The 27,916-nt window shown below is 46.1% G+C and overlaps 1 long non-coding RNA gene across 4 annotated transcripts; it reads left to right on the forward strand.

Annotated features, from left to right (window-relative positions):
* Positions 1 to 27,893, forward strand: LOC109570745 (uncharacterized). 4 transcript variants are annotated; one of them, XR_002182531.2, is made up of 4 exons: positions 1 to 154; positions 987 to 1,133; positions 11,220 to 11,423; positions 25,702 to 27,893. It is a non-coding gene; the product is annotated as an uncharacterized lncRNA (long non-coding RNA). The 4 variants fall into 4 exon arrangements; XR_011560827.1 differs by lacking the exon at positions 25,702 to 27,893 and adding an exon at positions 18,403 to 20,329 and having other exon boundaries at positions 1 to 309; XR_011560828.1 differs by lacking the exon at positions 25,702 to 27,893 and adding an exon at positions 18,403 to 20,329 and having other exon boundaries at positions 1 to 167.
* Positions 27,894 to 27,916: the final 23 nt, after the last annotated feature.

Consider the following 27,916-nt stretch of genomic DNA (forward strand, 5'->3'; position numbering starts at 1 on the left):
TTTCTGAGACTTACTCTGAGATGACAAGTGCGTAGAATTTTTTTAAAACTGAGATACCCCACCCGAACTGATACGGGTGAACTAGGTGCCATGTACTTGTGTGTTGTGACACACGAGTGCCTTGACTGTCGCGTCCCTTTTTCATGATGATGAGGTGAGCGCAGAACGTACGTCACGTATGTCTTTCTTATCCCTGCAAAGGCTGCTCATGACACTTGCCCTCTTCCTCTAGGGCAGGATAACCGGGCTGCTCTATAAAGAGAGGGTGGGGCTCGGACGTGGACTCAGGTCCTTCTTTCCTAAAGGCATGTAAGTTTCAAGTAAATCTGTCTGGTCCTGTTGGGAAAGATGATGCAACGTGACGAGAAAGGAAGTGGGGAGTTGCCTTCCTACTACGAGCTAAGGAATGTCACGTCGCTGAGTGCTCTCACATTCCCAGAAACATGTCGTGGTTGAGAAGGAGGCGGATGACTCAGAGTTCCCTGGGCTGCTGAGCCTGAGCAGGGCTAACGAGGACAGGGTGGTGGAGAGTGCTTGGTGCCAAGTCAGCATGTCCCCCAAGTCTGGGGGCTGCCCTGGCACTGGGCGTGCAGAGACCAACCACGTAAACACAATCCTGTTTTCTCAGAGCTGGAGTGAGAGGTCCATGGGGCGCTTGTGTCTATACTCAGATGTGCCAGCCTGAATTCCGTGAATTCAGCTGTGGTTCTGATTATTCCTTTTGCGGAAACGGGGGTAAGGGAGGGTGGGCGCTCTGTCCTTAGAACAGGCTCCCATGAACAAAGTTCCTCTCTGATTTTCAGAGACCCTGGGGCTTTATGCTAACTTGGCTATTCCTTCCTGGACTTCATTCTTCCTCACTCTCCAAATTAAGCCTTTTTCTAATAGAAAGACCTGAAAAATTATTCCAAGGGCAAGAATTTGGCAACTCTCCCTGAACGCACAACACATGCTTTGCAGGTTTTTTTTTTTTTTATGTTCCACAGAACAGCCACCTGTTCACTCCACCCACCTCTGGGCGCCTGGCCACAGGGCTCATGAGCAGAGAGACGGGACCAGTCACCAGCCTGCCTCACTGGGCAGAGGTTGTCAGCGGCTTTGTCTATCCCCCAGCCCCCCTGCTCCATCCTTAGGTAAGATCCCCTCTGCAGCCTGTGGGTAGTCGCTGTTTCAAGGCCAATAGCCCAAAGCAATGTTGAGCAGTGGGCACCCCCCAGGAGTTATTTACAAACTCATAGTTACTCTACCTGGAAGAAAGAAAACTCAGATTCCCCAACGTCGCCAGTGAGATCCTCACACCCACCAGATGCAGGTGGAGTGGGTGCCACACAGGCTCTGAAGGGTCCCTGAGATGCTCACCAAGCAAACATCAGTTTGTCATGAGAAGCTGAGAAGGCAGCAGGTGGGCACTGTAGTTCTCTACCTCCTGCAGGTGGCCTATTGCAGAATCTCCTAAACTTATCATCCTTGAAACTGGCTCTGCTCCGTGACCCAAGGCCTTGTGCCCATGTGGCAACTAAGCTGATAAAGAGACAGTCCTGCTTGCATTACCTGTCTTCATGGTGGGGGCCTAGAGCCCCCAACATGAATACTGAGCAGCAGAGTGGAGCCAGAGGCTAAGGGTCTGGAGCTGACCAGGAATGGCTCCTGGCTCCCCATTTTCTTTCTTTCTTTTTTTCTAATTGGAATATAACTGCTTTACGATGTTGTATTAGTTTTAGCTGTACAGCAAAGTGAATCAACCACACATATAAGTATATCCCCTCTTTCTTGGATTTCCTTCCCTTTTGGGTCACCACAGAGCCTTGAGTAAATTTCCCTATGTTATACAGTAGGTTCTCAGTTGCTGTTGTTATTTAGTTGCTAAATTATCTCTGACTCTTGTGACCCCATGGACTATAGCTTGCCAGGCTCCTCTGTCCATGGGATTTTCCAGGCAAGGATACTGGAGTGGGTTGCCATTTTCTTCTCCAGGGGATCTTCCTGACCCAGGGATCAAACCTGGGTCTCCTGCTTGTAGTTATCTATTTTTTACATGAAAGTGAAAGTGAAGTCTCTCAGTCATGTCCGACTCTTTGCAACCCCACGGACTGTAGCCTACCAGGCTTCTCCATCCATGGGATTCTCCAGGCAAGAATACTGGAGTTCCCATTTCCTTCTCCAGGGGATCTTCCCGACCCAGGGATCGAATCCAGGTCTCCTGCGTTGGCGGCAGACACTTTAACCTCTGAGCCACCAGGGAAGCCCCATTCGTGTCCGACTCTTTGTGACCCCATGGACTGTAGCCCACCAGGTTCCTCTGTTCATGGGATTTTTCAGGCAAGAATACTGGAGCAGGTTGCCATTTCCTCCTCCAGGGGATCTTCCTTTCCCAGAGATAGAACTCTCATCACCTGCATTGCAGGCAGATTCTTTACCTCTGAGCCTTCAGGGAAGCAGTGTATATATGCCAATCCCAATATCCCGACCAGCTCCCCGTTCTCTGAGCTCATGTTTTAACCTCTCTGGTCATCACTGATCCTCTCTCTCTGTATCTGAAAACCAGGAATAATAGCAGGGTTGCGATCAAGGCAAACCTATTTTTGTAAAGTACCTCCAACAGTGCCTGGACTCCATGATGCTTAACGAACAAATAAATGCAAGATTCTTTCCTGGATGCTGTGAAAGTGCTGCACTCAACATGCCAGCAAATTTGGAAAACTTAGCAGTGGCCACAGGACTGGAAAAGGTCAGTTTTCATTCCAATCCCAAAGAAAGGCAATGCCAAAGAATTCTCAAACTACCACACAATTGCACTCATCTCACACGCTAGTAAAGTAATGCTCAAAATTCTCCAAGCCAGACTTCAGCAATACGTGAACTGTGAACTTCCTGATGTTCAAGCTGGTTTTAGAAAAGGCAGAGGAACCAGAGATCAAATTGCCAACATCCGCTGGATCATGGAAAAAGCAAGAGAGTTCCAGAAAAACATCTATTTCTGCTTTCTTGATTTTGCCAAAGCCTTTGACTGTGTGGATCACAATAAACTGTGGAAAATTCTGAAAGAGATGGGAATACCAGACCACCTGACCTGCCTCTTGAGAAACCTGTATGCAGGTCAGGAAGCAACAGTTAGAACTGGACATGGAACAACAGACTGGTTCCAAATAGGAAAAGGAGTTCATCAAGGCTGTATATTGTCATCCTGCTTATTTAACTTATATGCAGAGTACATCATGAGAAACGCTGGACTGGAAGAAACACAAGCTGAAATCAAGATTGCTGGGAGAAATATCAGTAACCTCAGCTATGCAGATGACACCACCCTTATGGCAGAAAGTGAAGAGGAACTAAAAGCCTCTTGATGAAAGTGAAAGAGGAGAGTGAAAAAGTTGGCTTAAAGCTCAGCATTAAGAAAACAAAGATCATGGCATCCAGTCCCATCACTTCATGGGAGATAGATGGGGAAACAGTGGAAACAGTGTCAGACTTTATTTTTCTGGGCTCCAAAATCACTATAGATGGTGACTGCAGCCATGAAATTAAAAGACGCTTGTTCCTTGGAAGGAAAGCTATGACTAACCTAGATAGCATATTGAAAAGCAGAGACATTACTTTGCCAACAAAGGTCCATCTAGTCAAGGCTATGGTTTTTCCTGTGGTCATGTACAGATGTGAGAGTTGGACTGTGAAGAAGGCTGAGCGCCGGAGAATTGGTGCTTTTGAACTGTGGTTTTGGAGAAGACTCTTGAGAGTCCCTTGGACTGTAAGGAGATCCAACCAGTCCATTCTGAAGGAGATCAGCCCTGGGATTTCTTTGGAGGGAATGATGCTGAAGCTGAAACTCCAGTACTTTGGCCACCTCATGCAAAGAGTTGACTCATTGGAAAAGACTCTGATGCTGGGAGGGATTGGGGGCAGGAGGAGAAGGGGATGATAGAGGATGAGATGGCTGGATGGCATCACTACTCGATGGACGACAGGGAGGCCTGGTGTACTGCGATTCATGGGGTCGCAAAGAGTCGGACACGACTCAGCGACTGAACTGAACTGAACCTGAGAATTCTTTCAGCCACCACCTGAGACAGAAAAAGTTTGTTAGTTGCTAAGTCTTGTCCAACTTTTTGCGATGCTATGGACTATAGTCCCCCAGGTTCCTCTGTCCACTGGATTCTCCAGGCAAGAATACTGGAGTTCCCATTTCCTTCTCCAGGGGATCTTTCTGACCCAGGGATCGAAGCCGGGTCTCCCGCATTGGAGGCAGACGCTTTAACCTCTGAGCCACCAGGGAAGCCCCATTTGTGTCCGACTCTTTGTGACCCCACGGACTGTAGCCCACCAGGTTCCTCTGTTCATGGGATTTTTCAGGCAAGAATACTGGAGCAGGTTGCCATTTCCTCCTCCAGGGGATCTTCCTTTCCCAGAGATAGAACTCTCATCACCTGCATTGCAGGCAGATTCTTTACCTCTGAGCCTTCAGGGAAGCAGTGTATATATGCCAATCCCAATATCCCGACCAGCTCCCCGTTCTCTGAGCTCATGTTTTAACCTCTCTGGTCATCACTGATCCTCTCTCTCTGTATCTGAAAACCAGGAATAATAGCAGGGTTGTGATCAAGGCAAACCTATTTTTGTAAAGTACCTCCAACAGTGCCTGGACTCCATGATGCTTAACGAACAAATAAACAGAAGATTCTTTCCTGGGGAACATTTTGTGGCAGGAGGTGACTTCAGGAGTGGGGTTCCCCATTCTGAGTCTTTCTCAGTAGGGTCTTTCAGGGTTAAATCCCATGGCTCCATCAAATGAGTGTTAACACTGACTTAGCCCAGCAAAGAGCAGGGAGTTTAGGGTCCAGCAAGACTGAGAAGGGAAGGTCTGTGCTGTCAGAAGATGCCATCTTAAATAGCAAAACTCAGGCTTCCCTGGGGGCTTATGGTAAAGAATCCACCTGCAATGCGGGAGACCCAGGTTCAATCCCTGGGTCGAATGGCAAAACTTGTGTTTCCCCAATGAAGGATTCAGATGGATGGGATGGGGCCCTTGGCAGCCCCATTTCTCTACCTCTCAGAAGAGTGCTCCTTCTAAGGGTGATATCAGCTTTGATAAGCTGTTTTATTCACCTGCTAACCTGAGAATTCTTTCAGCCACCACCTGAGACAGAAAAAGTTTGTTAGTTGCTAAGTCTTGTCCAACTCTTTGCGACACTATGGACTATAGTCCCTCGGGCTCCTCTGTCCACGGGATTTTTCAGGTGAAAATACTGGAGTGGGTAGCCATTCCCTTCTTCAGGGGATCTTCCTGACCCAGGGATCGAACCCAGGTCTCCCAAATTGCGGGCGAATTCTTTACCATCTGGGCCACCAGGGAAGCCCAGACAGGGTCCACCCCCAAATCTTCCATCACCAAGTCATGCTGGTCTGAGCTGGAGCCCCATCCCCTACCCTCCCAGGAAAGGTTGTAGATAGAGGCCGCAGTTAAGAAAGACTCAAGCTTGCATCCCTGCAGGACCTGGGCCTCTGTCAGCCCAGGGCCATGGTAGAGGTCCCAGCCTACTTACCTCTGGCCTGAATACGTGAGGATCAGACACACTGGCTCCTATGCTCAGAGGAGACCATGTGCACAAGGTTTCATGTTCTGTGACTGTGGTCTTGAACTTACTAATTTTATCCTTGGTCTTGTGGTTTGTGAATGAGGTTCAGTGGGATAATGAAGCACATGTCAGGGCCTTGGAGTCACACACATGATCTTCTGGTCCACTTCCTGTGGGTCCTTGGCTGCCTAGTGCTCCTGGTCCCCTGGTGCCCTGCAGGACCCAGATCCCCTTCTCTGCCCCTGTCCAGTGACCACTGATACCCTCTACCACCAGTGGGGCCTGGTCCCAGGTGGGAGGAGAGTCAGGGTTGGGGACACACAATCACCCCCCTCTTAAAGTCAAAGGGCTCCCAGGCCCCTGGTAGGGGATGGTCTGTACTCCCAGATACATCTGTGCCACCCCTACCCCGCAACTGAAGAAGTACTCCCGTTAAACAGCAAATGGAAAACACCATGGCACGAGGAGACAGAGACCATGGGAGAAAAGACACCGCTTTCTTCCTGCCTTTTTTTTTTTTTTTTTAATCTTTATTGGATTTGTTACAACATTGCTTCTGGTTTTAAGTTTTTTGGCCATGAGGCATGTGGGGTTTTAGCTCTCCAATCAGGGTTTGAACCCGCATCCCCGCATTGGAAGGCAAAGTCTTTACCTCTGGGCCTCCAGGGAAACCCCTTTCTGCTCTTTGAACAAGGAGTCCTGCATTGTTACTTTGCCCTGGGGCCTGATAAATGAGGCAGTGGCCCTGCCTCGGGCCCTAACTCCTACAATGGGTGTCATTTCACCTTGGCTAAAGAGCCTGGCCTGGCCAGTGCTTTCAGGTTCCTGTACTTTAGAGCTGTCTGTGTTTCGTGTGCTCCTTCTCATCCAGCGCACATGGGCTACAGGAGGAAGCTGGTCTACCGCGCTCGCTTACCAGGGTCCTTGTAGTCCTGTGGGCTTGGCCACTACAGCCAGAGGCCCAGGGTCACCTGATCCAAGCCTGACTTCTCACCTGTGAAAGGAGATTAGGTAATGTGATCTTCAAGATCTTTTCTAGCTCTAAAAGCATCTTATGATTCCAAGCACATGACAAAGCCCATTTTATGATCTGAAAACCCAGAGTGGGAGATACAAGATCTCATGGCTTCCTGGCAACAAACAGCTTTTATGATTATTGGCAATGGAAAGGAGCAGAAAAGGATCCAGACTTACTGCATGAGAATGCACAGCATCTCAGATCCTGGGCTTGGTGGACAATAAAAGGAGAGGTTCGTGAATATCCCTTCTGCCATTAGGCAGAGTTGAATAAGGAAGGCCATGTATAGAGCGACTGAACCCTCTCTGTGACGATGTGCAGGGATTCTTACTCTGTAAAACTTTTGTGTTATTGACAGGAAGAGACCCACAGACATAGAAAACAAACTTATAGTTATTGAGAGGGGAGAGAGGGAGGGATAAATGGGGAGCTTGGGATTAGCAGATACACACTACTATATATAAAATAGGTAACCAATAAGGACCTACTATACAGCACAGGGAATGATACTCAATATCTTATAATAACCTATAAGGGAAAAGAATCTGAAAAAGAATATATATAAGCTGCTGTGTGGCACAGGGAGCCCAGTCTGGCACTCTGTGGTGACCTGGAGGGGTGGGATGGGGGGAGAGGTGTGTGTATAATTATCGCTGACTTGCATTCTTGTATGGCAGAAACCAACACAGCATTGTAAAAAAAATTTTTTTAATTTAAATAATATATATAATGGAATCACTTTGCTGTGTACCTGAAACTAATACAACATTGTAAATCAACTATAGTTCAATACAATAAAATAAAGTTAAAAAAATTTTTATTATTGGGAAATGGATTAAAAGCATGAGGCTTAATTTAGCATCATAGCCTAAATTAGCGTCATATCCTAAATTAACCTAAATCGTATCCTGGGATCATGTGGATCCCAGGGCCCACCATGCTACTGATAGTGAGCCATGTGCGTTCTGTGAGCGTGGGAGCCTTCATGGTTGTCATTCTCCAAAAGATCTCGGAATAAGCTTAGAAAAGATATAAGAAAGTTCCTGAGTGGTGACTGAAATCTGCCCTTCCAGACCATCACATAAATCCAAAGTCACTGAGAAAATACTGACCCTACTCCATGTCCTTGACACTGTCAAATTTCCCAGCGAGGAGATCTTCAGGACACTGTAACCTTACTGACTTCAGATAGTAGATTTCCCGGGTGCCTTGGTCCATCCAAACTCACGTGGAGAACATGACCCACATCTGACAGCCAAGTCCCTTTTTTCCTATCCAAATCTGTGACGGAGATTTTTCCTTTCATAAGAGACTCAAATTTGAAGTTCCCTAAAATTATTTTTGCTTTTTCCCCCACTGGGGCATAGTTTCTAAGACAGAGTATTATCACCTCATTAAATGTGTCAGTAAGTTTTAAAACTTGGGAGAGAAAGTTAGCAAACACAGGGGATCTGCAGAGTTTGCCTGTGAGATTTCCCTATCTTGGCAAGTGCTTCCTACACTCAAGGCTGCGTTGGTTTGTATCATTGGGAAAGGGTTTGGGGAAAATCCAGGTATCAATGTTTCTATCTCATGTCCTTCCAACCTGACCAGTTGTCCTTCAGTTCTTTGCCCAGTTCCACCGATGAATCATAAAGCTCATCATCTTTTGGGACAGAGAATGGTTGGGATTTCAGAAATCTTCTAATTTTGGATGGTCGGGCTGGCCCAGTAAAGGACCAGACACGTGGGAAAGAATGTATGGTGGTGATCGTAATCAGAAAAGTTAACAAAGGCTTTAAAGATTGTGTCATAACAACAGATGCTTCAAGTGGTTAAAAACACCCATATTGTTATTCTTTCTGGCCCAAACTATGCCCTGAGACAGTGAAATTAGCAATGAAGGAAGCTATTCCTTTACTGTGAATGAAAGTTTGGCTGCAGGGTTAAGATGTCTTGAAATGCAGAGAGGAGACAGAGGTTTTATAATAACTTCACCCCTCAGAAATCTTTTCCAGTTGTACAGCAGGTGCAGCAATGTAGAGAAAATATTTGAGGGAAAGCAAGAAGAAACTCTTTTCTCTTCAAAGATGCAATGGGTAAAGATCCCACAGCTTGCTTAGCTAGCAAGGATCTAGCCAATTCCAAGACCCAAAGTTTCTCTCTCTATTGACACATTCTGGAAAAATGACTAAACCTTCCTGTACCTCAGTTATCCCAAGTGCAAAATCAGAAAAATTATTTTAACCTATTTTATGATACTGCAGGGGAAACACAACCTTGGATAAAGCTTGAGAAGTATTCGCTTGTTGTTAACTGTCTCATAAATGTTTAAGATTTCCAGGCCCCCAGGAAGCCTGCATGGTGTAAAGTTACAGCCAATTCACCTGATTGGAATCTGTTGTCAGGGACTTCAGAAATGTCCCTCAGGGACCACAGTGCAATCTGAGCAGGAGAAATCCAGGAGGTGCCTTGTGCAGGAGCCGGAATTTTCAACAGTGTGGGGCTGAACTGGAAGGCGAATTACTTTTGTTCTTTTTTCTTGGGCCACTGCAGAAAGTATTTTTATTTTATCACATACACATTTTCCTCCTTCCCCTGATCATGAACCAGAACATTTTTATAGCTAGGAGGAGTTTTAGGGATTTTCTAGTTATTTCTCATTTTAAAACAGTGGGCCATGGAGCTAAAAGCCGAGTTTTCTGATTCTGAGAATTGTTCAAAGGAACCACTTAGCTCTACCCAGCTATGGCACATGCAGCAGTAGGCTCCCTGCTCCCACTGAGGGGCAAATTCATGCCCAAGAACCTTCTTCCTCAGATTTTGTGGATGTGAATTCTTTTAGAGAAGCCTCTTGAGAGACCCTTGGACAGCAAGATGATCAAACCAGTCAATCCTAAAGGAAATCAACCCTAATATTCATTGGAAGGACTGATGCTGAAGCTGAAGCTCCAATACTTTGGCCACCTGACTCTTTTTGGAAAAGACCCTGATGCTGGGAAAGATTGAGGGCAGGAGGAGAAGGGGGGTGACAGAGGATGAGATGGTTGGATGGCATCACCAATTCAATGAATATGAGTTTGAGCTAACTCCAGGAGACGGTGAAGGACAGGGAAGCCTGGTGTGCTTCAGTCCATGTGGTCACAAAGAGTTGGACACAACTGAGCAACTGTTCAACAAACCTAGGGGCTCAGTGCCAAGCACTGAGCTCAGGACGAGCCCCTCCGTCAATAGAAGCAGATGATGGAGGTGACCGTCATCCATAGAGGCTGCCATGAGCTTGGCCACTTCCCATGTGATCACCTGGTAATCGTCACCACAGTCTTATGAAACAGGCATCGGATTCCTGCCTGAGGAATCAGATGTGTAAGCAACCTTCCCCTGGGGGTGGGAGAATCAGGCTTCACGCCCAGATTCCAAGGCTGGCCTAACTGCCTCTCCAGACCCTGAGGCTTTCTCAGAGAAACCAAGACCTGGGCAGATGACCAAGGCAAGGACTCAGCCTCGGGGAATGGGTGGTGGTAGTTTGGGATGGATTCCTGAAACTGGAGGATAAACTTGAAGGAACGAGGCAAGAAGCCAGTTTACAGACCTAGGGGTCAAGAAGGGCATTGCTAGCTGGACGGTTGGGCTGGGAGGTCTGGGCCCTGGAGTCCACCTGTCACTTAGACACAGATCTGAGCAAACCCAGCCCCTGTTACTTGTGGGGTCTGGAATGTGGCAGTCCTCCGGCCTTCTCACCGGATGTTGCATGCTGAGTCAACTGCCGTTTCAGCTCACTTTAGCAGACAACAGCTGGTCACCCAGCTGGGTGTTCACCTGAGGTCACGGTTCACAGAGTTACAAACAGTAGGGGCGGGGGTGGGGGGCAGAGGGTTGAGGGAGAGGAGTAAACTGCCTGGCTCTTGATCCTGCCTCCCTCACTTAGCAGAGCGTCAGCTTGGGCATGGCTACCCACTCCAGTATTCTTGCCTGGAGAATTCCATGGACAGAGGAGACTGGTGGGCTACAGTCCATAGGGTCACAAAGGGTTGGACATGACTGAAGTGACTTAGCAGTCGTGACCCATAGCTTGGGCAGGTCAGTAAGCCTCTGCGGGCCTTAGTTTCCCTATCTTTACAATGGGCTATTTGATGAAGTGGGTCAGTCCACACAAACACAGGAGAGCAATGCCTGGCACACAGTAGGTGCTCAGAAAGGGGTGGTCATCCTTGATTTCTGCACATGACGGTCACAGCAGAGGGAGTGCTCCCCTGAAAGGACCTCTCCGGGACTTTATCCAGGCTGGGGACACACTGCCTTCTGAGTCAGGCTGTTCCATTTTTGGACAACTCTGACTAAGAAAATTCTTCCTTGCTTCCAGCCAACTCCACCTCCCCACAACTCCCACGCACGGGCCCCAGCTCTGCCAGAAGGCAAATGTCAGAAAAATATTCTTGAAAGAGAGGACATAGAATGTAAATAGGAATGATAGAATCGGGTTGAAGGATTACAGTCTCCCTGGCTTCAGCCATTCGCACTGCCCAGCCCAGATGTGGTGGGGGTGGGGGCCAAAGACCCTTCGGTTCAGTGGGAAAACCAGCCAAGACTCTGCACTCTCCTCTACTCCCTTTAGAAACACGTTCATCAACTCTTCCCTTCATTCTTTGCAGGCCACAGCGCATTGCTAACTGCTGTGAAACCAAGCAACAAGTCACTCCCCAGGAACAAAGGTGACGGCCACTAGGCCGCGGAGCCTTGACCTCATCTCATTTCCTACGTGCCGTCCACCCCATAATCACTGTGCCTCCAGGGAGCGTGCCCGCCAAGCAGCGCGTGCCGTCGGCCTCCTGTTTACAGAGCCTTTCTGGCGTCAGGTATATATAATCATGACCGCTGTGTGTTCCTTCCCTGTCTTCCTTGGCAGGTGCTGTGACATAAGAAGGATGCACACGTCTTTTTTTTCAGGCAGTTGAGACAGCTTATCTCTCCCCCGATACTTGTTAAAAAGGATTTGAAATTGAGTGTCAGTGTTGCAGGGTGAAAAGATTCTCTGAGCTCTGTTGCATGCTGCATATTACCAAAGTGTCTGCTTAAAAATAATTAAGATGCTAAATCTCAAAGCAGCATTTTTTACCACAACAAAAAAATCTTTAAGGATGAAATAGGTAGGTGAAATAATACAACACCGTGGCTTTGAAATGATGTGAGAGGATGCAAAAGTTCATTGAGCTGTACACTTATGGTTTGTGTACTTTCCTCTAACATTGCTTGTGCTCAGTCATCTCTGACTCTGTGCGACCCCATGGACTGTAGCCTGCCAGGCTTCTCTGTCCATGGCATTTTCCAGGCAAGAATACTGGACTGAGTTACCACTGATAGTAAACTTCGTTAAAAAGTTTATATACATATAAAAGTAATCATAGAGGAGGAAGACATAAAGGGCGAGGGGGAGGGTACAGTTGAAACAACATTAACCATGAGTTGGGTGAGTTCTAGTCTATTTCTGTGTGTTTGAAATTTTTCACAATAAAAGAATAGAAATGCAGGAAACATTTAAAATGTGGGAAAAGTGATTTGAACATTTCGAGTATAGATCAGGACTCATGTGTAGACTTCTTTTAGCAGCTCTGGGGCAAGGCAAGCTGTGAACTGGGTACCCAAACGGCCATATCCTGTTCTACAGGATGAGGAAGGCAGCACCCTCAGTTACTACCAGGACACTATGTTCCTCCAAGAGCTTATCCAAGAATCCGAGACAAAAAGAAGGGGCCCCATGGTTGGTCCACAGGTCTTCTTCTCCCAGCCATCTCTGGCTGAACATCACTGTCACCCTCCAGGCCTTGCGGACCCCAAATCTTCCAAGCTCTCTGAGGACTTGGCCCCAGGCACCCTCCAGCCACTCTCAAGGTCAAGCGTAGCCCAAACCTTCCCAACAGAGGCGCTGTGTGCAGCCAGGACCCCCTCTGCACTCCCAGTGCTCACTCTGAAGCCTGGTACTTCCTGCAGCATACCGAAGCTTTCGCCAAATCGCCCTCTCTCACCTTGGGTGAGCCATGCCCCCTCATCACAGGACAATCCAGCTAATCTTCCTCTGTGGACCTGAATTTAAAAAGCTTTTTAGGCACTTCCTTGGTGGTCCAATGGTTAAGACTCCATACTTCTAATGCAAGGGGTACTGACCCAGGGACTAAGATCCTGAATGCTGCTCAGCCAAAAAAAAAAAAAAAGAGCTTTTTAGCTCCTCTCTCCAGTGGGTGCTGAAGAAGCTCAGTTCAGTTCAGTCGCTCAGTCGTGTCTGACTCTTTGCAATCCCATGGATTGCAGCATGCCAGGCTTCCCTGTCCTTCACCATCTCCTAGAGTTTGCTCAAATTCATGGCCACTGAGTCAGTGATGCCATCCAATCATCTCATCCTCTGTTGCCACCCCCTCATCTTCAGTCTTTCTCAGCATCAGGGTCTTTTCCCATAAGTCTGCTGTTCACATCAGGTGGCCAAAGGTTTGGAGCTTCAGCATCAGTCCTTCCAGTCAATATTCAGGGTTGATTTCCTTTAGGATTGACTGGTTTGATCTTGCAGTCCAAGGGACTTTCCAAAATCAAAAAGGGATGCTAGAAGGAAGTGGTTTGCATTTCCCTGCACCTCCGCCAGGGTGAGATCAAAACAACTGCTAAAAGAAGAAGAAGTGGGTCCTGGGCTTTTCCCTCATCAAATCAGATAGCTAAAACTGTCAGTTAAAAAAAAAAAAAAAATCAATAAAGCTGTCAGGGCTCAGAAGTCCACGAGATGATTCTGTTCCCGGGGGCTCAGTGACATTCAAGACTACCTGGAATGAAACTGCTAGACGGACGATTCAGTGATGACCCTGTGAAGTCAGGTCTGGGTGGGGGCAGCCCCATCCCCGCCCCCACCCCTCTGTCATCAGGTGAGAGGTGAGGGCTGGGGACTGGCAGGCAGGGGTAGTTGGGAAAATCTGGGTGTGATTCAATTTGCTTTTCCCCGATTTTACATGTTAACTAGTATCGACCACCTCCTCTTTCCAGGTCAGACCTTCACCCCTTGACGTTGGGTGGGTAAACAAAACACTTGGAGTCCCCAGGCCCCGTCATGCCCTGCCCTCAGCCCATCTCTGGGACCAGCTTCTGGAGTGGACCCCTCCCCACAGGTGGTCTCTGAGCACAGCCATCTCCTGCTTCTCCAGCTACTTCTTGCCTGTCTTTAACCTGGCTGCCTTTCCCCTCCCTGCTCCCTGCACTTGGACACGTCCAAAGGTTCTGGCCTTGGACCTCCCTCCCCCTCCCTCCTAGGTCATGACCACTCCTAGTTTACGGAGGGCACGAACTCCTGCCTGAATCAACAAGGGGCACTGACTCAGCATGTGGGAGTCCATCCGGGCACTGGGGCCTCTCTCCACCACGAAGCCTGGACTCTACCACCTCCATGTACCCACCCCCCTCCCCACAGCTCTGAGGACCCCTGCTATTCACTGAACCTCCTCCCTGGCCCCCCCTACTCCTGCTCCCAATCACAGAAAGTCCTCACAAGACACAGAGCCTGGTGCCTCATCAGCTCAGACCTGCTTGTGCTGCTAAGTCTCTTCAGTCGTGTCCGACTCTGTGCGACCCCATAGATGGCAGCCTACCAGGCTCCCCTGTCCCTGGGATTTTCCAGGCAACAACACTGGAGTGGGTTGCCATTTCCTTCTTCAATGCATGAAAGTGAAAAGTGAAAGTGAAGTTGCTCAGTCGTGTCCAACTCTTAGCGATCCCGTGGACTATAGCTTACCAGGCTCCTCCGTCCATGGGATTTTCCAGGCAAGAGTACTGGAGTGGGGTGCCATTGCCTTCTCCGCAGACCTTCTGATCACCTCTAATTTTCTTCCTAGCAAAATCCCCCAGGTCCTATGATGGGGAGGCTTCTCTGGCCTCAGGGCCTCTCTCCATCCTGTCTCTCAGAAAACCTGAATAGGACAAGGCAGTTGAACCCACAGCTGGGTCCCCCAGTCACGCTCTAGTAATCCCCAAGAATTGCTGCTTCTCCCTGTCTCTTCTTGCTCCCAGTTTTAGGGGAAGATGCTTCTCACTCCCCACTATAGCCTCTGCCCTCACCTTCCTAGATTTTTGGCTAAACCTCAGGTCTTTCATCTATTACTGTCTCTCGGAGCCTTAGACTCCATACCTGCAAAGTAAGGATAATCCTGTCTGCCTGTGAGCTAGGTAGTGCTCAATTTGCCAAGCTGTGATGATGACAACAAAGACCGATCTGTTCCTGATAATTCACAGTTCAGTCCAGAAGGGGCTCCCTGAACACGCATCCCTGCTCCACCAGTCCTTCTGGTGAAGGAACCTGCACCCTAACACTTTTATGCATGTGAGCCCGTTACAGTGCATCCCATCTCCTTGTGTGTAATTGATTCTTGCATCATTGGGAACCATGCAACTCCCAATGGTGGGATTTGCAGAATGGAAGGGCTTGATGAAATCACGGGTCCAGCTCCACATGCTCTCTTGGCATCATCCTCTTTCCCCCTTGCCTCCCACCACTTCTGCCTAAACCCATTTGTCCAACAAATATTTTATTGGGTATCTACTCTGTGCCAGGCACTTTTTCTAAACAATGACAAGGATGGTAATGATGAAGGATGGAGGAAGGGAGAACAGCTTCTGTTTCCTGGGTACATAGTGTGCGCCAAGCACTCACTCATTTGGAGTCATTCAGTTCTCACAATGGATCCATCCGTCTGTTCCCCAGAAACCCCAGTGAAATGGGTGCAGTCATCATCCTTATTTCACAAATGGCTGAGCTGGGGCTAAGCTGCCCAGGGTCACGCAGTCCCAGAAGGGTCCCTGGGATGTCCATCCCGCCTGCCCCCAGGCTGTATCCGCGGCTGTCAAAGGGAAGAGATAATAAAAGAGGATGTGGACCAAGAGATAACCTGATAAAGCCAGGGAGCAAAGTGCTGCAGGAAGGGCTCAGGACCCGTATTAGGAGGAGCGTCACAGGGTGACCTTTCACTAAGACCTGGTAGATCAGAGGCCAGGTGCTCAAGGTGTGGGCGGAAGAGAAAGGATGACTAAGGCCCCCGCCATCCAGGATTCGGTCTCAGACCCAGGAGAGGAGCTGCGGGGACAAGATGCAGACAGCCAGTGGAATTCCGGTTTAGATTGTGGACTGCATCCTGGCTTTCTCTTTACGTTAAGTTCCCTGATCTTGGTCACTGTAGGGTGGTGGTATCCGAGGATGTCTTGGTGATTGGCAAACACATGCTGAAGTGTCCAGAGGCACAGTGCCTCCTACTTAACTCTGAAATGGTTCAGAAAAAATATGAATCCAGGTGCAGGCTTCCCTGGTGGCTGAAATGGTAAAGAATCCGCCTGCAATGCAGGAGACCCAGGTTTGATTCAAATGGCTACCCACTCCAGTGTTCTTGCCTGAGAAATCCCATGGACAGAGGAACCTTGTGGGCTACAGTCCATGGGGTCACAAAGACTCGGACTTGACAGAATGACTAACACTTTCAGATGTGTGTGTGTGTGTGTGTGTGTGGTAGAGAAAGAATGACACAGCCTACAGAGCAAAGTGTAAACAATGAATGAACCTGAGCAAAGGGTACGCCTTGTACTATTCTTGCAGATTTTCAGGAAATTTTAAATTATTCCCAAGTAAAATTTACCAGAAGTATATGCACTGAAATAGCAGAACACAAATAGGAAGATCTTATAAAAATCCAATGCATGTGTGCGTGCTCAGTCACTAAGTCATGTTTGACTCTTTTGTAACCCCATGGACGATAGCCCACCAGCCTCCTGGTCTGTGGGATTTCCCAGGCAAGAATACTGGAGTTGGTTGCCAGTTCCTTCTCCAGGAGATCTTCCTGACCCAGGGATTGAACCCAGGTCTCCTGAATTTCAGGTAGATTCTTTACTGTCTGAGCTACCAGGGAAGCCCTAAAAAACCAAACAACACCCATCAAATACTGAAGAATGGGAAGGAGGGGGATGCAAGTGGGAAAGGGAGAGGTAAGAGAATAAAAAAATTGGGAGGGGATAGACAAGAAAGGAAGGAAGGAAGGAAGGAAGAGGGGAACAGAGAAAAAGCGGGGAGAGGAGGAATTCGGGGTCCCTTGCATTCTCACTCCTGACTGGACCCCTCCATTCTTAGGACTTCAACTTTGCATCTCCAGGAGGATGACTCCTAAGACTTTATCTCCAGCTTGGTCAATTGGCCAGTCCTGTATTTGGAATTGCTTGGCACAGGACCCCACAGGATATCCCACTCTAAAGCTCTTCTTTTTCCCCTGCAACAAAAGCTATCTCCCCCAAGGCCATCAACTCCAGATTTCATCTCCTCCCTCACCTTCCTTCCTTGGTCTACATCTTATTCTTTCTTCCTTTTCTGTTCCTCTTCTCTTCAGGTAGCTCCAGCTCCTGTAATCTCTCTGAGGATAGTGATAGGGGCTTCCTGCTTGGGTTCACTGCTCCCAGGGTGTGGGCCTTCCACTCACCAACATTTGTGACCCAAATTTCCTGTAACTCAAGAGTTCTCTCTGGGCTTCCCTGGTGGTCCAGTGGTTAAGAATCCACCTTGCAATACCAGGGACACAGGTTTGATCTCTGGCCTGGGAAGATCTCATGTACCACGGGCCAACCGATCCTGTGCGCACAACTAATGAGCCTGTGCTCTGGAGATCACAAGCCCCAGTGCTGAGCCTACGTGCCACAGCACTGAAGCCTGAGAGCTCTAGAGCCTGCGTTCTGCAACAAGAGAAGACACCACAATGAGAAGCCCTTGAACCACAACTAGAGTAGCCCCCACTTGCTGCAATTGGAGAAAGCCCGCCTGCAGCAAAGCCAAAGATAAATAAATTGAAAAAAAAAAAGAGCTCTCTTGGGTCTGATGTTTTTCATGGATATTTGTTTTAGCTTCCAGCTTAATCATGTTCCTTAAGCAGGCACTAACCCTGTTTCGAGGCTGGATGCAGAGCAGCAGGAGAATAATAGCTACCTAGTCATTTAAGCTCGGAGAAGGCAATGGCACCCCACTCCAGTACTCTTGCCTGGAAAATCCCATGGACAGAAAAGCCTGGTAGGCTGCAGTCCATGGGGTCACTCAGAGTCAGACACAACTGAGCGACTTCACTTTCACTTTTCACTTTCACGCATTGGAGAAGGAAATGGCAACCCACTCCAGTGTTCTAGCCTGGAGAATCCCAGGGACGGGGGAGCCTGGTGGGCTGCCGTCTCAGGGGTCTCACAGAGTCGGACACGACTGAAGTGACTTAGCAGCAGCAGCAGCAGTCAATTAAGCTACCCAAAGAAGTTCTCCTGCTCCCCTGCCATGTTTGGAATGACAATAGGTGTGATTAAAAGGATAAGATCAGGACACTAGGGCTGTTTGGAGGGCCTCATTAGGTGCACCCCAATGTCAGGCCTTATGATCACCCACCAGGCTCTGTAGAAAGGCCTGTTCTGGGTGGCTTTGTATTTTCATGTTTCTCATAGAAAGGATTATTTTTTTTTAAGTATAACATTGTTTTTAGAATATACATTTACTAATGTAAATGTTCCAAAGCTCAACCCAGATTAAAACATACTCCCTAATTGTTTGCTGCTTCCTCGTTCTCTCTTTTCCCAGCCCAAGACATATGTTTTTGATATCACAGCAAACAGCAATTGATTCTATTTCTAGTTGCTTCAAAAACAATTCTAATGGCCTAGTCACTGTCCAAACAAGGCAAAGGCTGGGTGGATCAGCCTCCTTATGTCACAGTCATAAGGAAGGTCCTTGTAGTTAAATGTCTCCCAGCCCCCAGTCCCATATATTTAATTCCTTCTCTTGATATTTCATCCTTTCAGCTCATAAAAGAGAAAATGATGTCATGCCTAATAAATGCCAAAGTAGCCTTTTCGAGAAGTGACACCAAACATGGGCAGAGTGCCGAAGTCTTATTTGCTCAGGCAAACATTCAGACATCTGTCACCATTTAAGTTTTCATCTGAGACGCTGATTCCTACACAGGTTTCAGTGAGGTTTTGATCTATCTGAATTTCAAAGCACTGGGATTTGAGCCCACACAAGATGTACGGGCAAGAATCTCTGTATCACTGAGCGAGCATGTACCAGAACACATACATCCTCCCAGAGACACAATAACATTATCAAGGACTGCTTACTGTGGGTGGATTTAAAAAAAAATTTTTTTTTACTATAATGTAAACTTCCTGTTGCTATTTGAACCAATTTCCTCTCCTTCAGTTCCTGGGGGAGACGGTAAGCAGTTCATCATGATTGTCTGAACAATATGTGAGCATTTCTATAGGAACGTAGCATGGCTGATCTTTGTTCCATGGACCATCTGCTTTGAGTTGTTTGTCCAGGTGTGATGCATTTTTCTCCTTCGTTCCCAAGTTCCTCTCTGTTCCCTTTCGAATTGAAGATGTATGCTGGCTATTCACGGGTTCAGAGGAAAGAAAACTATCTTGGCCACAGATGGTTGAACTGAAGCTCATCAGACCTCAGGCTCAGAACCCCTGGCTTAGTGAGCCCTTCACAGACTCAACCATCACCGAAGAGGAAGAACTCTCAGGAATTCTCTGGTCCAGGCTTCTCCTGTGTGGGCTTCTATGGAAGCTGAAATCATCCACAATTACAGTCTTTAAAGGACACAGGAAAGAGCCATGTCCAGAGTTATCCATGCGTTTGACACCCTCGTCCTCCTGGATTTTCTGCTGAACTCTAACCCTCACCCAACAAATATAACTGGGACAATTCTAGACCACTCAGAACTTTAGCCACAGAGGCCTCTGGGATCAAAGCTGTGCGAAAAAGGCCACCAGGTAGGGGCTAAGCAGAAGGGACATCACTGTGGCCATGGGAAGCTGGGCAAGGTCCCAGGTGGCTTCAGTCTTCCTGGAGAGGTTGCTTCCATCCTCACACCCTCTTCCATCCCATCGTGTCCCTGGACCACCAAAGACAAGTTTGCAGGCAGCATTAAAATAAATTTAAACTACTCCTATAGGGACTTCAGGCTTCCCTGATGGCTCAGCAGGAAAACAATCTGCCTGCAGTGCAGCAGACACAGGAGATGCACGTTCAATTCCTGGGTCAGGAAGATCCCTCGGAGGAGGAAATAACAGCCCACTCCAGTATTCTGGCCTGAAAAATCCCATGGACAGAGGGTTGCAAAGAGTCAGACATGACTGAACACGCACACGTGAACATAAGGACTCCTTGGCAGTCCAGTGATTAAGACACTGTGCTTCCACTGTGGGGGCCATGGGTAAAAATACCGCATGGCAAAGCTGAGCACCAAAGAATTGATGCTTTTGAACTGTGGAGTTGGAGAAGACTCTTAAGAGTCCCTTGGACTGCAAGGAGATCAAACCAGTTAAACCTAAAGGAAATCAGTCCTGAATACTCATTGGAAGGACTGATGCTGAAGCTGTAGCTTCGATACTTTGGCCACCTGATGCAAAGAACTGACTCATTGAAAAAGACCCTGATACTGGGAAAGTTTGAAGGCAGGAGGAGAAGGGGATGACAGAGGATGAGATGGTTAGATGGCATCATCGACTTGATGGACATGAGCTCTGGGGGTTGATGATGGACAGGGAAGCCTGGTGTGCTGCAGTCCATGGGATTGCAAAGAGTCAGATACAACTGAGTGATTGAACTGAAGAATAAAATAAAATACTCCCCATGCTCCTTCCCCCACTTACCCTCTTCTTCTGCTTTCAACTGGGTTTAAATAAACATGACCCCCACTAGTGGCTTTCAAACTTTGCTAGTGGTTCTGATTAATTGAGACCAATGGAAGCTGGATTATGTTCTAGGACTGGGCCATGACACCTGGTCTGTGAGCCCAGACCCAGAGGGGGAGGGCCATCAGGTAAGAAGTTGCAAGGGACGCGCTTATGCTAACAACAACAAAAAATGCATAGTTTATCTAAATTCCTGCTTAATTGGGTGTACTGTATTTATATTTGTTAAATCTGGCACCCGTAAGTGAGGAAGGTAGGCATGATTAGGAAGGGAAAAGGGTTCTCGCAGGAAGGGCCCCCAACCCAACAATAGCTGGGGACTTAGAAAAATTTGAGGGCGGGGCCCTGGGAGTGGAGTCTCCCTTACTTCGACTAAACTTTTGTGTGTGTGTTTCTGTGTATGTGTGAAGTGGGCTTCCCAGGAGGTCCAGTGCTAAAGAATCCACCTACCAAGCAGGAGATATGGGTTCGATCCCTAGATTGGTAAGATCCCGGGAGAAGGGAATGGCTACCCACTCCAGTATTCTTCCCTGGAGAATCCCATGGACAGACGAGCCTGGCAGGCTACCGCTCACAGGGTCTCAAAAAGTGAGCTACAGCTAAGCAACTGAGCACACATCTGAATGCAAAAATACCATAATCAAAGTTAAAAGACTGATGACAATATATCTTCTGCAAACATTAAAAATAAAAATCACTGGCTAAGTCATACAAAGAGGTCTTACGAATCAACAACAAAAAAAAGTTTTCCAACAGAAAAACAGACTATGATTAGGCAATCTGAAAAAAATGATTGATGAGCTGCAAAAGATATCTGAACTAAAATGAGACTTTTTAGCTTATTACATTAAAAAAATTAATGTAAGAACCACTATGGATAAGGATAGGAGTGGGGAATACACTGGTAGAATCTTTCTGGGAAGATACTTACCAATATCCATCAAAGATCTTAAGAAACGTCAGTGTTTTAATGTAAGGAGCCATAAAAGGACAAATGTACAAAGACACAGAAGTATAAGGTTAGCCAACGCAGAGCTGTTCAGTTCAGTTCAATTGTGTCCGACTCTTTGGGACCCCATGAAATGCAGCATGTCAGGCCTCCCTGTCCATCACCAACTCCCAGAGCCTACCCAAACTCATGTCCATTGAGTCGCTGATGCCGTCCAACCATCTCATCCTCTGTCGACCCCTTCTCCTCCTGCCCTCAATCTTTCCCAGCATCAGGGTCTTTTCAAATGAGTCAGCTCTTTGCATCAGGTGGCCAAAGTATTGGAGTTTCAGCTTCAGTATCAGTCCTTCCAATGAACACCCAGGACTGATTTCCTTCAGGATGGACTGGTTGTATCTCCTTGCAGTCCAACGGACTCTCAAGAGTCTCCTCCAACACCACAGTTCAAAAGCATCAATTCTTTGGCACTCAGCTTTCTTTACAGTCCAGCTCTCACATCCATACATGACTACTGGAAAAACCATAGCCTTGACTAGATGGACCTTTGTTGGCAAAGGAATGTCTCTGCTTTTTAATATGCTGTCTAGGTTGGTCATAATTTTCCTTCCAAGGAGTAAGTGTCTTTTAATTTTATGGCTGCAATCACCACCTACAGTGATTTTGGAGTCCCCCAAAATAAAGTCAGCCACTGTTTCCACTGTTTCCCCATCTATTTCTCATGAAGTGATGGGACCAGATGCCATGATCTTAGTTTTCTGAATGTTGAGCTTTAAGCCAACTTTTTCACTCTCCTCTTTCACTTTCATCAAGAGGCTCTTTAGTTCTTCACTTTCTGCCATAAGGGTGGTGTCATCTGCATAGCTGAGGTTATTGATATTTCTCCCGGCAATCTCGATTCCAGCTTGTGCTTCTTCCAGCCCAGCGTTTCTCATGATGTACTCTGCATATAAGTTAAATAAGCAGGGTGACAAAATACAGACTTGACGTACTCTTTTTCCTATTCGGAACCAGTCAGTTGTTCCATGTCCAGTTCTAACTGTTGCTTCCTGACCTGCATATAGGTTTCTCAAGAGGCAGATCAGGTGGTCTGGTATTCCCATCTCTTTCATAATTTTCCACAGTTTATTGTGATCTGCACAGTCAAAGGCTTTGGCATAGTCAATAAAGCAGAAATAAATATTTTTCTGGAACTCTCTTGCTTTTTTGATGATCCAGCGGATGTTGGCAATTTGATCTCTGGTTCCTCTGCCTTTTCTAAAACCAGCTTGAACATCAGGAAGTTCACGGTTCACGTATTGCTGAAGCCTGGCTTGGAGAATTTTGAGCATTACTTTACTAGTGTGTGAGATGAGTGCAATTGTGCGGTAGTTTGAGCATTCTTTGGCATTGCCTTTCTTTGGGATTGGAATGAAAGCTGACCTTTTCCAGTCCTGTGGCCACTGCTGAATTTTCCAGATTTTCTGTGTATAATAGCAAAAAATTAAAGCAAGGACAGTGTCCAACAAGAAGGATTAAGTTACTGGACTACCTTTCAATGGTATCGCATACAGGCATTTAAAATTATATTTGTTGACTTGGAGTGGTATCTACATTAAATGTTACTTGAAAAAGTAATAAAAATGCATATTAAATGATCTCATCTCTTTTCTTCTCCTCTTCTTCCTTCTTAAAAACCTAATTATGTACCACTTCTCACCACTAAGGCGGCTATAATCAAAAATAATGTGTCGATGTGGACGTTCAGAAATTAGAATCCTCAGACCTTGCTGGTGGGAATGAAAATGGTGCAGTTGCTCTGGAAAATGGGTTGACAGTTCCTCAAAAGATTAAACATAGAGTCACTATCTGATGTGATTCCACTAGTAGGTATATTGCAATTGGCAATTGTTCAGTCTCTAAGTCATGTCCAACTCTTTGTGACCCCATGGACTGCAGCATACCAGGCTTCCCTGTCTTTCACTATCTCCCAGAGTTTGCTCAAACTCATGTCCATTGAGGCGGTGATGCCGTCCAACCATCTCAGCCTCTGTTGCCCCCTTCTCCTTCTGCCCTCAATCTTTCCCAGCATCAGGGTCTTTTCTAATGAGTCGGCTCTTCACATCAGGTGGCCAAAGTATTGGAGCTTCAGCTTCAGCATCAGTCCTTCCAGTGAATATTCACGGTTGATTTCCTAAGATTGAGTGGTTTGATCTCCTTGCAGTCCAACAGACTCTCAAGAGTCTTCTCCAGCACCACAGTTCAAAAGCATCAATTCTTTGACACTTAGCTTTCTTTATGGTCCGACTCTCACATCTGCATATGACTACTGCAAAAACCTAAATATATACCAAAGAGAAATAAAAATGTGTCCACACAAAAGCTTATATACAAATTTCACAACACTACTTGTAAGATCTAAGAAATGAAAATAACCCAAAAGTCCATCACGTGATGAATGGATAATTGTGGTCTGTCTATAAATAATGGAATATTATTCACCATAAAAAGAAATGAAGTACCGTTACGTGCTACAATGTGGATGAAACTTTAAAGCATTATGCTTCATGAAAGAAGCCACATACAAAAAACCACATGTTGTCTAATTCGGCTTATATGAAATCTCTGGGATAGGCAAATCCATAGAAACAAAAGGTAGATTAGTGGTTGCTTAGGGCTGGTTGAACTATAAAGAAAGCTGAGCCCCGAACAATTGATGCTTTTGAACTGTGGTGTTGGAGGAGACTCTTGAGAGTCCCTTGGACTGCAAGGAGATACAACCAGTCCATCCTAAAGGAAATCAGTCCTGAATATTCATTAGAAGGACTGATGTTGAAGCTGAAACTTCAATACTTTGGCCACCTGATGTGAAGAATTGACTCATTGGAAAAGACCCTTATGCTGGGAAAGATTGAAAGCAGGAAGAGAAGGGAATGACAGAGGATGAGAGGGTTGGATGGCATCACTGACTCAATGGACATGAGTCTGAGTAAGCTCTGGGAGTTGGTGATGGACAGGGAAACCCGGTGTGCTGCTGTCCATGGAGTCTCAGAGTCAGACACGACTGAGCGACTGAACTGAATTGAGGGCTGGTTTGGGAGTGATTTGGAGTGAAAAGTGGCATGACTGCTAATGGGTAGAGGTTTTTTTGATGGGGATGATAAAAATGTTCTGAAATTGATTGCAGTGATGGTGGTACAACTCAGTGAATATCCTAGAAACCATTGAAGAATATACTTTAAGTGGGTAAATTAAATGGCATGTGAGGGACTTCCCTAGCGGTCCAGTGGCCAATGCAGGGGGCCTGGGTTGATCCTTGGTCTGGGAACTAGATCCTACAAGCTGCAGCTGAAAAAGATCACGCGTGCCACAATTAAGATCCCATGCAGCCAAAAAACAAAATGTGAATTTTATCTCAATCAAGCTGTTTAAAAATCCATTTATGTGGATTGAGGCATAGAGCAAACTTTGGAAGGTATTTTGAATCAAAATGTTAATAGGGGGTGTCTCTGAGTGAGGGATTATCTGAAATTTCCATCTGTGTTCCTTCCAGGATCTTTTGAAGTCTGCAAAGTGTGTGTATTTCAATAGTCAGAGAAAGAAAACAAGTCTCCTTTCTGTTCCAGGACTTAGACCTGGGGACTCTTACAGGTGGGGACCCCATCCAACATTGTACCAGACACAATAAAAATCACCTGAGCCCCACATGCTTTTATCCGTGAAAATATCTGAAACAACTTTGATCATCTTGCTTCTGAAATTATTAGGCTCCAGATAACTAATTTATGATTAGCTGTGACATTCTCAGCAGTTATCATGCAAACTGGGACATTTGTGAAAGAGGGAAGACATGTAATCTACAGATAACATTTTTAAAAATATTTGTTTATTTGGCTGTGCCAGATCTTATTTGCGGCATGTGGGATCTTGTTCCCTGACCAGGGATGGAACCTGGGCCCGCTGGTTTGGGAGTGTGTAGTCTTAGCCACTGGACCACCAGGGAAGTCCCCCCAGGTAGTTTTATAATGAGATAAGATGCTTACAAATCATAAACCAACAAGGCTGATGTTGTGCCACATTTCAGAGATATCCAAACATTATTTCAGGATTTTTTCTCCTTTATTTAGTAGTCAATACAATTTTTCAGGACCCCAATATTTCAAGATATAAAAGGAAATGGCAACCCACTCCAGTATTGCCTGGAAAATTCCATGGACAGAGGAGCCTGGCAGGCTACAGTCCATGGGGTTGCAAAGAGTCGGATACAACTGAACGACTGAACACAATGTTTCAAGATGCTTGAGATCAGCTCAGAGGCCCCAAGCCCCAGACCTGGAGGTGACAATAATGTCAAAGACAGTGCCTGACAAATAATCTGACCTCACTAAGTATCTTTGGACGGATTGATTTAAGGAGTCTTCATATCTTTCAAATCTTATTTAACAAGTGTGGTATTTCCTTTTTTTCAGATTGCTGTAAACACGAAGAACATATATTTGCAACCTTCTGTTAAAAGACTTTCACATCCCTGAAACAGGAATCAAGATGCCTTTTGATCAACTGTTTTGTTGATGAAACAATTCCAGTTTATTTATTTAGTTACTAAAGAACCTTTTTTATGATCAGTTCTACACTCTGTCTAGGGTCTGATATGTCATGTCAGCTCTTACTTGGTATAACATTTCATAACTGTTTGATAGATGCAAAACACAGACACCCATTTACCCTCCAAAGCATACCAGTGTGGTGGTGGTTGTCATTGTTGTTTGACTGAAGTCTAGTTGATTTACAATGTTCATAGAGAATGGACTTCCGGTTGTTGTTTTTAATGCCAACTGTCACTCAACCTTAATTCATCACTGATCCCAAGCTCTTTATCTTTCTTCCTTGGATCTAGTTAAGTTCTTCCCTATCCCATATTTGAATGATTACTTCTTCTTCTGTAACTACTATCTGGTAAGTCTCTGCTAGACTTTATCATTTTTAAGATAAAGTTTGATTTCATTCCTGTTTTACAGAATTGTAGCTACTAGAGGTTCAGTGAATGCAGAGTTTGGTCCAATAGTGAATGTTCATTGACAGAAGCCAATTATTTGACCTAAGATAAATAATCCTCACAAAATAAACTTCGAAGATATAACAAACTAAAATTTTATTTTAAATACTTGAAAATTAGAACTTTTAAAATTGGTAATTATATTTTAAAGGTTTAACATTCTAGTATAGAAAACGTTTCTCAGTGCTACCGACTATGTCACTCCTGTAGGCACAGTTAAAATATTAAATAGGTGTGCATTTCCATATAATGATGGAAGAGTAAAATAGGTTAACTTTCCTGACTTTTCCCTAACACCTTCTCCACTTATTCACACTTTTTATATTCTGTACTGTGTCTGGAGAGATGATTATTTATCATTGATACATGAGTTTGAAGACTTTTCTCTTTGTGAAACTTTGATGTTCTGCTTTCAATTTATCTTCTCTAGTGGCTCAGTCAGTATAGAATCCCCCTGCAATGTAGGAGATGGTTGGATCCTGGGTTGGGAAGATCCCCTGGAGGAGGGCATGGCCACCCACTCCAGTATTCTTGCCTGGGAAATCCCATGCACAGAGGAGCCGGGTGGCCTACAGTCCATGGGGTCACAAGAGAGTTGGACACGATTGAGTGACTAACACTTTCACTTTTTTTTCTGCCACCTACTGGCTTGGTGGCCTTGAACAAGTTACTATCTGTGCCTCAGTCTCCTTATCCATAAAATGGGGATAATGAAATACCCACCTCGTTGGGCTTCGGTGAGAACTCTGTGATATGTGCCAAGTGGTCAAAAATGTGCCCTTCTTATCATAAATAGAAGTATATGTGTTCACTGTTATTACTATTATTAAATAAGTGTCACTCAGTCGTGTCTGACTCTTTGTGATCTCATTGACTGTAGCCTGCCAGGCTCCCCTGTCCATGGGATTCTTCAGGCAAGAATGCTGGAGTGGGTAGCCGTTTTCTTCTCCAGGGGATCTTCCTGATCCAGAGGCTGAACCTAGGTCTCCCACATTGCAGGCAGATTCTTTACTATCTGAGTCACCAGGGAAGCCATTATTATTATTATTATCAATTGTTAATTAGTACCCATGAAAGCTAACTCATGATTGATTACGTTTGATGAACTCTATCTCAAAATGGCAGAAAGGAGAGAAATCAGACTTTCTGGATGGTTTAGAAAGTTTCTGAAGAATATAAATATTGGGATGCCCTTGGTGGTCCAGTGGCTAAGAATCTGCCTGCCAATGCGGAGGACACAAGTTCAATCCTGGGTCTGGGAAAATCCCACACGCCCTGGAACAACTAAGCTGGTGTGCCACAACTACTGAGCTCATGCGCTGCAGCTCCTGAAGCCCTCGTGCCTAGTTCCCATGCCCGGCAACAAGAGAGGCCACAGCAGTGAGCAGCTTGAGTACCACAATGATTGTGGTACCAGAGAGGAGCCTCCTCCTCTAGAGAGGAGCCCTCCCTCACCACTACTAGAGAAAGCCAGCACAGCAACAGAGATCCAGTGTGGCCAATAAATAAATAAGAGCTTTAAAAATCTATATAAATATTAATAAAAGAGTTAATCATGATTCCATAGCATTCTTTATCTTAAATAAAGATCTTTTACTTATCTGAGTGAATGTTTAAAACTTTTAATT

The sequence above is a fragment of the Bos indicus genome, chromosome 16, assembly GCF_029378745.1.
Source record: "Bos indicus isolate NIAB-ARS_2022 breed Sahiwal x Tharparkar chromosome 16, NIAB-ARS_B.indTharparkar_mat_pri_1.0, whole genome shotgun sequence".
Classification (NCBI taxonomy): Eukaryota; Metazoa; Chordata; class Mammalia; order Artiodactyla; family Bovidae; genus Bos; species Bos indicus.